This window comes from Arachis stenosperma, chromosome 5 (assembly GCF_014773155.1).
Source record: "Arachis stenosperma cultivar V10309 chromosome 5, arast.V10309.gnm1.PFL2, whole genome shotgun sequence".
NCBI lineage: Eukaryota > Viridiplantae > Streptophyta > Magnoliopsida > Fabales > Fabaceae > Arachis > Arachis stenosperma.
Genome location: NC_080381.1, coordinates 129,632,894 through 129,643,566, shown reverse-complemented (window position 1 = coordinate 129,643,566; position 10,673 = coordinate 129,632,894).

Genomic DNA, 10,673 nt, shown 5'->3' with positions numbered 1-10,673 from the left:
TAGCTTTTTGCCTCCGAACAGTTTTGGCATCTCACCCTATCCTTTGAAGTTCAGAATGGTTGGCATCTATAAGAACTCAGAACTCAGATAGTGTTATTGATTTTCCTAGTTAAGTATGTTGATTCTTGAACATAGCCAGTGTATGAGTCTTGGCCGTGGCCCAAAGCACTCTGTCTTCCAGTATTACCACCGGATACATACATGCCACAGACACATAATTGGGTGAACCTTTTTAGATTGTGACTCAGCTTTGCTAAAGTCCCCAATTAGAGGTGTCCAGGGTTCTTAAGCACACTCTTGTTGCCTTGGATCACAGCTTTATTTCCTTCTCTCTTTTTTTTTTCTTTTTTTTTTCGAAAAAAAAAATTTTTTTTTTCACTGCTTTTCTTGCTTCAAGAATCAATTTAATGATTTTTCAGATCCTCAATAACAGTTCTCTTTCTCCTCATTCTTTCAAGAGCCAACAATTTTAACATTCTTAAAACAACAAATTCAAAAGATATATGCACTGTTCAAGCATTCATTCAGAAAACAAAAAGTATTGTCACCACATCAAACTAATTCAACTAGTTTCAGAGATAAATTTCGAAACCCTGTACTTCTTGTTCTTTTGTGATTAAAGCATTTTTCTCTTAAGAGAGGTGATGGATTCATAGGACATTCATAGCTTTAAGGCATAAACTTTATTAATTTTATTAATTAAGAACAAGACTCAAATATAGATATAAGATGAGACTAAAAATAAAGGAAAAAGATAATAATAAAAAAAACGAAAAACAGAGGCTCCTAATGATAGAGGTTTCACAAAGTTAGGACTCAACAACCTTGATTTTGAGAAGTGGATGCTCTCTCAGCTTGAGAGGAGAGCTTTTGGCGCTTCAGTTCCTTGATTTCATGCCCCTGCTTCTCTTGTTCCTTCAGCAATTTGCAGATCATGCAGTTCTGATTCTGCTGTTCTTCCTTCAGTTGCTCCATAGTCTCTTGCAGCTTGTTGATGGATACTTCTAGGCTGGCCCAGTAGCCAATTTCAAGGAATTCAGGGAGGAACTCACGCGCCCTCCTCTTGATAGAGTTGTCTTGCACTTGTCCTTCCATTGACTTCTTGGTGATTGGATGTTCAATGGGTATGAACTCATCTACTCCCATCTTTACCCCAGCCTCTTTGTAGAGCAAGGAGATTAAGCTTGGGTAGGCCAATTTGGCTTCTGTGGAATTCTTATTTGCAATTGTGTAGATCTCACAAGCAATCACATGATGCACCTCCACTGCTTTTCCAAGCATAATGCAGTGAATCATCACTGCTCTCTTGATGGTGACCTCAGAACGGTTGCTAGTGGGCAATATGGAATGCCCAATAAAGTCTAGCCAACCTCTTGCAATTGGTTTGAGGTCTCCCCTCTTGAGTTGGTTTGGGACACCCTTAGAATTGGTTATCCACTTAGTTCCAGGGAGGCATATGTCCTCTAGAACTTGATCCAACCCCTTATCTACTCTCACCATCCTCCTATTAAAGGAATCAGGATCATCTTGCAGTTGAGGTAACTTGAAGATTTCTCTTATTTTGTCCAGATGGAAGTATATAACTTTCCCTCTGACCATGGTTCTGTGGGTGTGGTAAGCGGTTCCAGTCATTCTTTGCTTATCTGTTAGCCACAGATTTGAATAGAATTCCTGAACCATGTTCCTTCCAACCCTTGTCTCAGGATTGGTCAGAACTTCCCAACCTCTGTTTCGAATTTGCTCTTGGATCTCCGGATATTCATCTTCTTTCAGATCAAATTTAACTTCCGGGATCACTGACCTCAGACCCATTATTTTGTGATAATGGTCCTCATGTTCTTTGGTTAAGAACTTCTCTTCATTCCAAAGATTCTTTGGATTAGTCTCTTTCTTTCCTCTTGAGTTGGTTTGTTTTCCCTTGGGAGCCATGATATTGATGAATCTTGGCTTAGTGATCACGGAAAAGCACACCAAACTTAGAGGTTTTGCTTGTCCTCAAGCAAAAAGAGAAGAAAGAAGATAATAGAGAGAGAGAGGGGGGGAGAAAATTCGAATGGTGTGAGGAAGGAGGGTTAAGGGACGTTCATTTATAGAGTGGGGGAGGAGAATTTCGAAAACAAAAGAGAGATTTGAAAGGAAATTTGAAAAGATATGAAAAATATTTGAGAAAAGGGTGAGTTTTTGAAGAAGATTTGAGATTATTTTGAAATAGATTTGAAGAATGGTTTTTGATTTTTGAAGATTTGAAAGTGAATGATGAATGATTGAAGTGTGATTTTGTAGAAAAGTATGGGTGAGAAAAGGAAAGTTTGAAAAAAATCTGATTTGAAAACAAAATTGTGGTCCCCCCCACCTTTCTGGCGTTAAACGCCCAGAATGGTACCCATTCTGGCGTTTAACGCCCACTTGGCACCCCTTTTGGGCGTTTAACGCCCAGCCAGGTACCCTGGCTGGCGTTAAACGCCAGAAAACCTTCCTCACTGGGCGTTTTTCTGAATGCCCAGTGATGCTGCACACCTGGCGTTAAACGCCCAGAATGGTGCCCATTCTGGCGTTTAACGCCCAAAATGCCCCTTACTGGCGTTTTTTCGCCAGTAAGCTCATTTTCTCTGCTTTTTGAGCTGAATCCTTCTGTAACTCTGTGAATTCCTTCATTTTTGGTACTTGCCTCTGTAAGAACTAATCATACAACTTCCTAATGACTGGGTTGCCTCCCAGCAAGCGCTTATTTACTGTCTTTAGCTGGACTTTCACTGAGAATCACTCAAGTCTCAGTTTTGAGCATTCCTGCTCAAAATTTCCTTCAAGATAATGCTTGATTCTCTGTCCATTAACAATGAACTTCCTGTCAGAATCAATATCCTGAAGCTCAACATATCCATATGGTGACACTCCTGTAATCACATATGGACCCCTCCAACGGGATTTGAGTTTTCCTGGAAACAGTCTGAGCCTAGAGTTGAAGAGCAGAACTTTTTGTCCTGGCTCAAAGACTCTGGTTGACAATCTCTTGTCATGCCACTTCTTTGCCTTTTCCTTATAGATCTTAGCATTTTCAAAGGCATTGAGTCTGAACTCCTCTAGCTCATTTAGCTGGAGCAATCTTTTTTCACCAGCTAACTGTGCATCCATGTTTAGGAATCTGGTTGCCCAGTAGGCCTTATGTTCCAGTTCCACTGGCAAATGACAGGCCTTCCCATACACCAGTTGGTATGGGGAGGTCCCTATAGGAGTCTTGAATGCTGTTCTGTATGCCCACAGAGCATCATCCAAGCTCTTTGCCCAATCCTTTCTTCGGGACATTACAGTCCGTTCTAGGATTCTTTTTAGCTCTCTGTTAGAGACTTCAGCTTGCCCATTTGTCTGTGGATGATACGGAGTTGCCACTTTATGGCTGATTCCATATCTAACCATAGCAGAGTATAGCTGTTTATTGCAGAAATGAGTGCCCCCATCACTGATTAGCACTCTGGGGACGCCAAACCTGCTGAAAATGTTTTTCTGGAGGAATTTCAGCACAGTCTTGGTATCATTAGTGGGTGTAGCAATTGCTTCTACCCACTTAGATACGTAGTCTACTGCCACCAGAATGTAGGTGTTTGAGTATGATGGTGGGAATGGCCCCATGAAGTCAATTCCCCATACATCAAACAATTCTATCTCTAATATTCCTTGTTGAGGCATGGCATATCCGTGAGGCAGGTTACCAGCTCTTTGGCAACTGTCACAGTTACGCACAAACTCTCGGGAATCTTTATAGAGAGTAGGCCAGTAGAAGCCGCGCTGGAGGACTTTAGTGGCTGTTCGCTCACTTCCAAAATGTCCTCCATACTGTGATCCATGGCAGTGCCATAGAATCCTTCGTGCTTCTTCTCTGGGTATACACCTGCGGATCACTCCGTCAGCACATCTCTTAAAGAGATATGGTTCATCCCAAAGGTAGTACTTGGCATCTGAAATCAATTTCTTTCTCTGCACGTAACTGTACTCTTTGGGTATGAACCTCACAGCTTTATAGTTTGCAATATCTGCAAACCATGGAGCTTCCTGAATGGCAAAGAGTTGCTCATCTGGGAAGGTCTCAGAGATCTCAGTAGAAGGGAGGGACGCCCCAGCTACTGGCTCTATTCTGGACAGATGATCAGCTACTTGGTTCTCTGTCCCTTTTCTGTCTCTTATTTCTATATCAAACTCTTGCAGAAGCAACACCCATCTGATAAGCCTGGGTTTTGAATCCTGCTTTGTGAGTAAGTATTTAAGAGCAGCATGGTCAGTGTACACAATCACCTTTGATCCCACTAAGTAGGATCTAAACTTGTCAATGGCATAGACCACTGCAAGCAACTCTTTTTCTGTGGTTGTGTAATTCTTCTGTGCATCATTTAGAACACGGCTAGCATAATAAATGACATGCAGAAGTTTGTTATGCCTCTGTCCCAACACTGCACCAATGGCATGATCACTGGCATCACACATTAATTCAAATGGTAATGCCCAGTCTGGTGCAGAGATGACTGGTGCTGTGACCAGTTTAGCTTTCAGGGTCTCAAATGCCTGCAAACACTGTGTGTCAAACACAAATGGTGTGTCAGCAGCTAGCAGGTTACTCAGAGGTTTAGCAATTTTCGAAAAATCCTTGATAAACCTTCTGTAGAATCCTGCATGCCCCAGAAAGCTTCTGATTGCCTTAACATTGGCAGGTGGTGGTAATTTTTCAATTACCTCTACCTTTGCCTTATCCACCTCTATTCCCCTGCTTGAAATTTTGTGCCCAAGGACAATTCCTTCAGTCACCATAAAGTGACATTTCTCCCAGTTTAAAACCAGGTTAGTCTCTTGGCATCTGTTCAGGACAAGTGATAGGTGGTTAAGACAGGAGCTAAATGAGTCTCCATATACTGAAAAGTCATCCATGAAGACTTCCAGAAATTTCTCTACCATATCTGAGAAGATAGAGAGCATGCACCTCTGAAAGGTTGCAGGTGCATTGCACAGACCAAAAGGCATTCTCCTATAGGCAAACACGCCAGAAGGGCATGTGAATGCTGTTTTCTCTTGGTCTTGAGGATCTACTGCAATTTGGTTGTAGCCTGAGTAGCCATCCAAAAAGCAGTAATAGTCATGGCCAGCTAGTCTTTCTAGCATTTGGTCTATGAATGGTAAAGGAAAATGATCCTTTCTGGTGGCTGTATTGAGTCTTCTGTAGTCAATACACATGCGCCACCCTGTGATTGTTCTTGTAGGAACCAGTTCATTTTTTTCATTATGAACCACTGTCATGCCTCCCTTTTTGGGAACAACTTGGACAGGGCTCACCCAGGGGCTATCAGAAATAGGATAAATAATCCCAGCCTCCAGTAATTTAGTGACCTCTTTCTGCACCACCTCCTTCATGGCAGGATTTAGCCTCCTCTGTGGTTGAACCACTGGTTTGGCATTATCCTCCAATAGGATCTTGTGCATGCATCTGGCTGGGCTAATGCCCTTGAGATCACTTATGGACCACCCAAGAGCTGTCTTGTGTGTCCTTAGCACTTTAATCAGTGCTTCCTCTTCCTGTGAATTTAAGGCAGAGCTTATAATCACTGGAAAAGTGTCACCTTCTCCCAGAAATGCATATTTCAGGGATGATGGTAGTGGTTTGAGTTCAGGCTTAGGAGGTTTATCCTCCTTCTGAGGAATTTTTGAAAATTCCTTTGCCTCCTCTGGCTCTTCCTGATCAGTTTGAGTATCCTTGAAGATGTCCTCAAGCTCTGATTCTAGGCTTTCAGCCATATTGATCTCTTCTACCAGAGAGTCAATAATGTCAGCGTCCATGCAGTCCTCTGGGGTGTCTGGATGCTGCATAGCTTTTACAGCATTCAACTTGAACTCATCCTCATTGACTCTCAAGGTTACTTCCCCTTTTTGTACATCAATGAGAGTCCGTCCAGTTGCTAGGAAAGGTCTTCCTAGAATGAGAGTTGCACTTTTGTGCTCCTCCATTTCCAGCACCACAAAGTCAGTTGGAAAGGCAAATGGCCCAACCTTTACAATCATGTCCTCTATTATGCCTGATGGGTGTTTAATGGAGCCATCAGCAAGTTGGAGGCATATCCTGGTTGGTTTGACTTCTCCAATCAACCCAAGCTTTCTGATAGTGGATGCAGGTATTAAATTAATACTTGCTCCAAGATCACATAAGGCTACCTTGGTGTAAGTGCCTTCCAATGTGCATGGTATCAGAAAGCTTCCAGGATCTTGAAGCTTTTCTGGTAAGCTTTTTAGAATGACTGCACTGCATTCTTCAGTGAGAAATACTTTTTCAGTTTCTCTCCAATCCTTCTTATGACTTAAGATCTCTTTCATGAACTTAGCATAAGAGGGTATTTGCTCAAGTACCTCTGCAAACGGAATCTTTATTTCAAGAGTCCTTAGATAGTTTGCAAAGCGGGCAAATTGCTTATCCTGTTCCGCTTTGCGGAGTTTCTGAGGATAAGGCATCTTGGCTTGATATTCTTCAACCTTAGATGCTGCAGGTTCATTCCTTACAGAAGTGGTTGAAGAAGCCTTGTTAGGGGGATAATCATCAGAACCCTCAGGTGCCTGATTCTCCTTGGGCGTTTGAACGCCAGGAGTGGATGAAGTTTGGGCGTTAAACGCCAACTTCTCCCCCTTTTCTGGCGTTTGAACGCCAGAACTGGGCAGGGAATGGGCGTTTAACGCCAGTTTTCCTCCCTGTTCTGGCGTTTGAACGCCAGTATTGGGCAAGGAATGGGCGTTTAACGCCAACTTTCCTTACCTTTCTGGCGTTTGAACGCCAATAATATTCCTCTCTGGGCTCTTACTGTCCTCAGAGGGATTTTGAACAGTGGCTTGGTCATCCTCTGTCAATTGTTTCTTAATTGACTTCTTGCTCCTTTGAGCAGTGGCATTCAGTGTTTTCCCACTCCTCAGTTGAACTGCTTGACATTCTTCTGTTATTTGTTTAGATATTTGCTGTTTTGCTTGATTCAACTGCAGTTCTATGCTCTTGTTAGCAACCTTAGTATCATGGAGCATTTCTTTAAATTCTGCTAACTATTCTGTCATCAGGAGCAATTGTTGATTAAGCTCATTCATCTGTTCTTGAGGATCAGGATCAGTGACTACTGCCATGACCTCTTCTTGTGGAACGAATTCCTTGCTAGAATATAAGTACTGGTTTCTAGCAACAATGTCTATAAGCTCTTGAGCTTCTTCAATTGTCTTCCTCATGTGTACAGATCCACCAGCTGAGTGGTCTAAAGACATCTGAGCTTTTTCTGTAAGCCCATAGTAGAAAATGTCTAACTGTACCCACTCTGAAAATATTTCAGAGGGACATTTTCTTAGCATACCTCTATACCTCTCCCAGGCATCATAAAGGGATTCATTATCCTCTTGTTTAAAGCCTTGGATGTCCAGCCTTAGCTGTGTCATCCTTTTTGGAGGGTAAAAATGATTCAGGAATTTTTCTGATAACTGTTTCCATGTCTTTATGCTTGCTGTAGGTTGGTTATTTAACTACCTTTTTGCTTGATCTTTTACAGCAAATGGAAACAGTAACAGTCTGTAGACATCCTGATCTACCTCTTTATCATGTATTGTGTCAGCAATTTGTAAGAACTGTGCCAGAAACTCAGTAGGTTCTTCCTCTGGAAGACCGGAATACTGGCAATTTTGCTGCACTATGATAATGAGTTGAGGGTTTAGCTCAAAGCTGCTTGCTTTGATGGGAGGTATACAGATGCTACTCCCATATGCAGCTGTAATGGGGTTAGCATAAGACCCCAGAGTCCTCTTGGACTGATTAATTCCACTTAGGTCCATGATGGACAAAAGGGAAATGAGAATGATTGCAAAGAGATAAATTTTGTTTATTTTTTTATTTTTATTTATTTATTATTATTTTTTTTGAAATAACCGAAAAAAATAAAATATAATAAAATAAAATAAAAGGAAAATAAAATAAAATTCGAAAATCAAAAATAAAATAAGATCAAAGCAAATTGAGAACTGAATCAATTAGTGAAAAGAAAGATTTTGAAAACAGCAATTAAGAAGATATGATTGAAAAAATTTTTATGAAAAAGATTTGATTTTTTAAAAAGAGGAAAGAGAAAAACACAAAAAGACACCAAACTTAAAATTTTTTAGAAATCAAACACTAAGTTTTCGAAAATTTTAAGAGAAAAACACAAAGAGGACACCAAACTTAGAATTTTTATGAATCAAAAAGGGACTAAGACTATGCAAAAACGAAAATTTAAAAGAAAAACAAAAGCATGCAATTGACACCAAACTTAGAATATGAAACTAGACTCAACTAAAAGACTCTAAACCAACAAAAATAAAACAGTCCTAATCTAAGCAACAAGATAAGCCGTCAGTTGTCCAAACTCGAACAATCCCCGGCAACGGCGCCAAAAACTTGGTGCACGAAATTGCAATAACACTTTTGCAATCCCGCACAACTAACCAGCAAGTGCACTGGGTCGTCCAAGTAATACCTTGCGTGAGCAAGGGTCGATCCCACGGAGATTGTCGGCTTGAAGCAAGCTATGGTTATCTTGTAAATCTTAGTCAGGATATCAGAAATTATCAGGATTGATTGTAAAAAGTAAAAGAACATGAATTGGTTACTTGTATTGCAGTAATGGAGATGCTCCATCTTCCGAATCTCTGCTTTCCTACTGCCTTCTTCATCAAACACGCATGTCTCCTTCCATGGCAAGCTCGTGTAAGGTCTCACTGTTGTCAGCAGCTACCTCCCATCCGCGCAGTGAAAGCTAATGCACACACTCTGTCACAGTGCTGCCAATCACCGGTTTGGTTCCCTCCCCTACCGGAATAGAATCACTCTTTTGCGTCTGTCACTAACGCCCAGTAGGTTACAGGTTTGAAGCACGTCACAGTCATTCAATCATTGAATCCTACTCAGAATACCACAGACAAGGTTTAGACCTTCCGGATTCTCTTGAATGCTGCCATCAGGTCCTGCCTATACCACAAAGATTCCGATTAAAGAACCCAAGAGATAACTACTCAATCTAAGATAGAACAGAGGTGGTTGTCAGGCACGTGTTCATAGTTGAGAATGATGATGATTGTCACGGATCATCACATTCATCCGGATTAAGAACAAGTGTTATCTTAGAACGGAAGCAAGCATGATTGAATAAGAAACAGTAGTAATTGCATTAATCCATCAAGACACAGCAGAGCTCCTCACCCCCAACCATGGGGTTTAGAGGCTCATACTGTGGAAAGAAACGTGTACAAAATGTTATGGGGTCATAAGGTTCTGATTACAATGTAAAAAGGTCCTATAAGTAGTAAACTAGTATCCTAAGGTTTACAGAAATGAGTAAATGACATAAAAATCCACTTCCTGGCCCACTTGGTGTGTGCTTGGGCTGAGCAATGAAGGAATTTCGTGTAGAGACCTTTTCTGGAGTTAAACGCCAGTTCCCATGCCAGTTTGGGCGTTTAACTCCAACTTTTATTCCAGTTCCGGCGTTTAACGCTGGAATTTCTGAGGCCGGATTGCTACGCGGATTTGGGCCATCAAATCTTGGACAAAGTATAGACTATTATATATTGCTGGAAAGTCCAGGATGTCTACTTTCCAATGCCGTTGAGAGCGCGCCAATTGGGCTTCTGTAGCTCCAGAAAATCCACTTTGAGTGCAGGGAGGTCAGAATCCAACAGCATCTGCAGTCCTTTTCAGTCTCTGGATCAGATTGTTGCTCAGGACCCTCAATTTCAGTCAGAAAATACCTGAAATCACAGAAAAACACACAAACTCATAGTAAAGTCCAGAAAAGTGAATTTTAATTGAAAACTAATAAAAATATACTAAAAACTAACTAAAAGATACCAAAAACATACTAAAAACAATGCCAAAAAGCATACAAATTATCCGCTCATCAAGTGCCCTACCACCTTCCTTTGGATGCCACATGATTCCGTGGATTAGTGCCCTACCACCTTGCAACTATAGAGAAATCGCATACTCACGAGAAATAATTCTGAGGGATGAGTGCCTATCACTTTCTCAATAAGTGAGAAATGTGAGTGGGAAGCCCAGCTTCAACCCTCAAAACTAAAATATCTTTACTTTAAACTCACTTATAGTATTCTATTTGTTTCAAAGCTTAAAAATAAGTTAAGACATCCTAGATAAGTGTTACGAAAGTTCACAAGCTTGCCGGGAAGGTAAAACGATTAAAAACAAGATTTTTATTGAAAAACAGGGCAGTGTGCGTATGCGTGGAGTTGTGTGTACGCACTCCCATTAGAGTTTTCTCAAAGTGTGCATACACATAAAGGTGTGCGTACGCACAGAAGGTAAAAATTTCCATTTTACGTGCACGCATGGATACGTACGAATGCCTTCAACAGAAAGCACTTTCCAACATGTGCCTGCGCACGATGTTGTGCGTATGCACAACTTGCAAACTTTACTGGGTATGTGTGCGCACCAGAGTGTGCGATCGCTCTCAATAGTAGGCATATCCCTGTGTGGCATGCACACCAGAGTGTGCGTACGCACGTTTTCAAAATTTTACAGGGTGTGCATGCGCACAATAGTGTACGTACGCACAAGTCAAAACATGGCCCCTGCTGAGAGCACACGCACACTGCGCACACAAGCCAAAACTCACAATTTC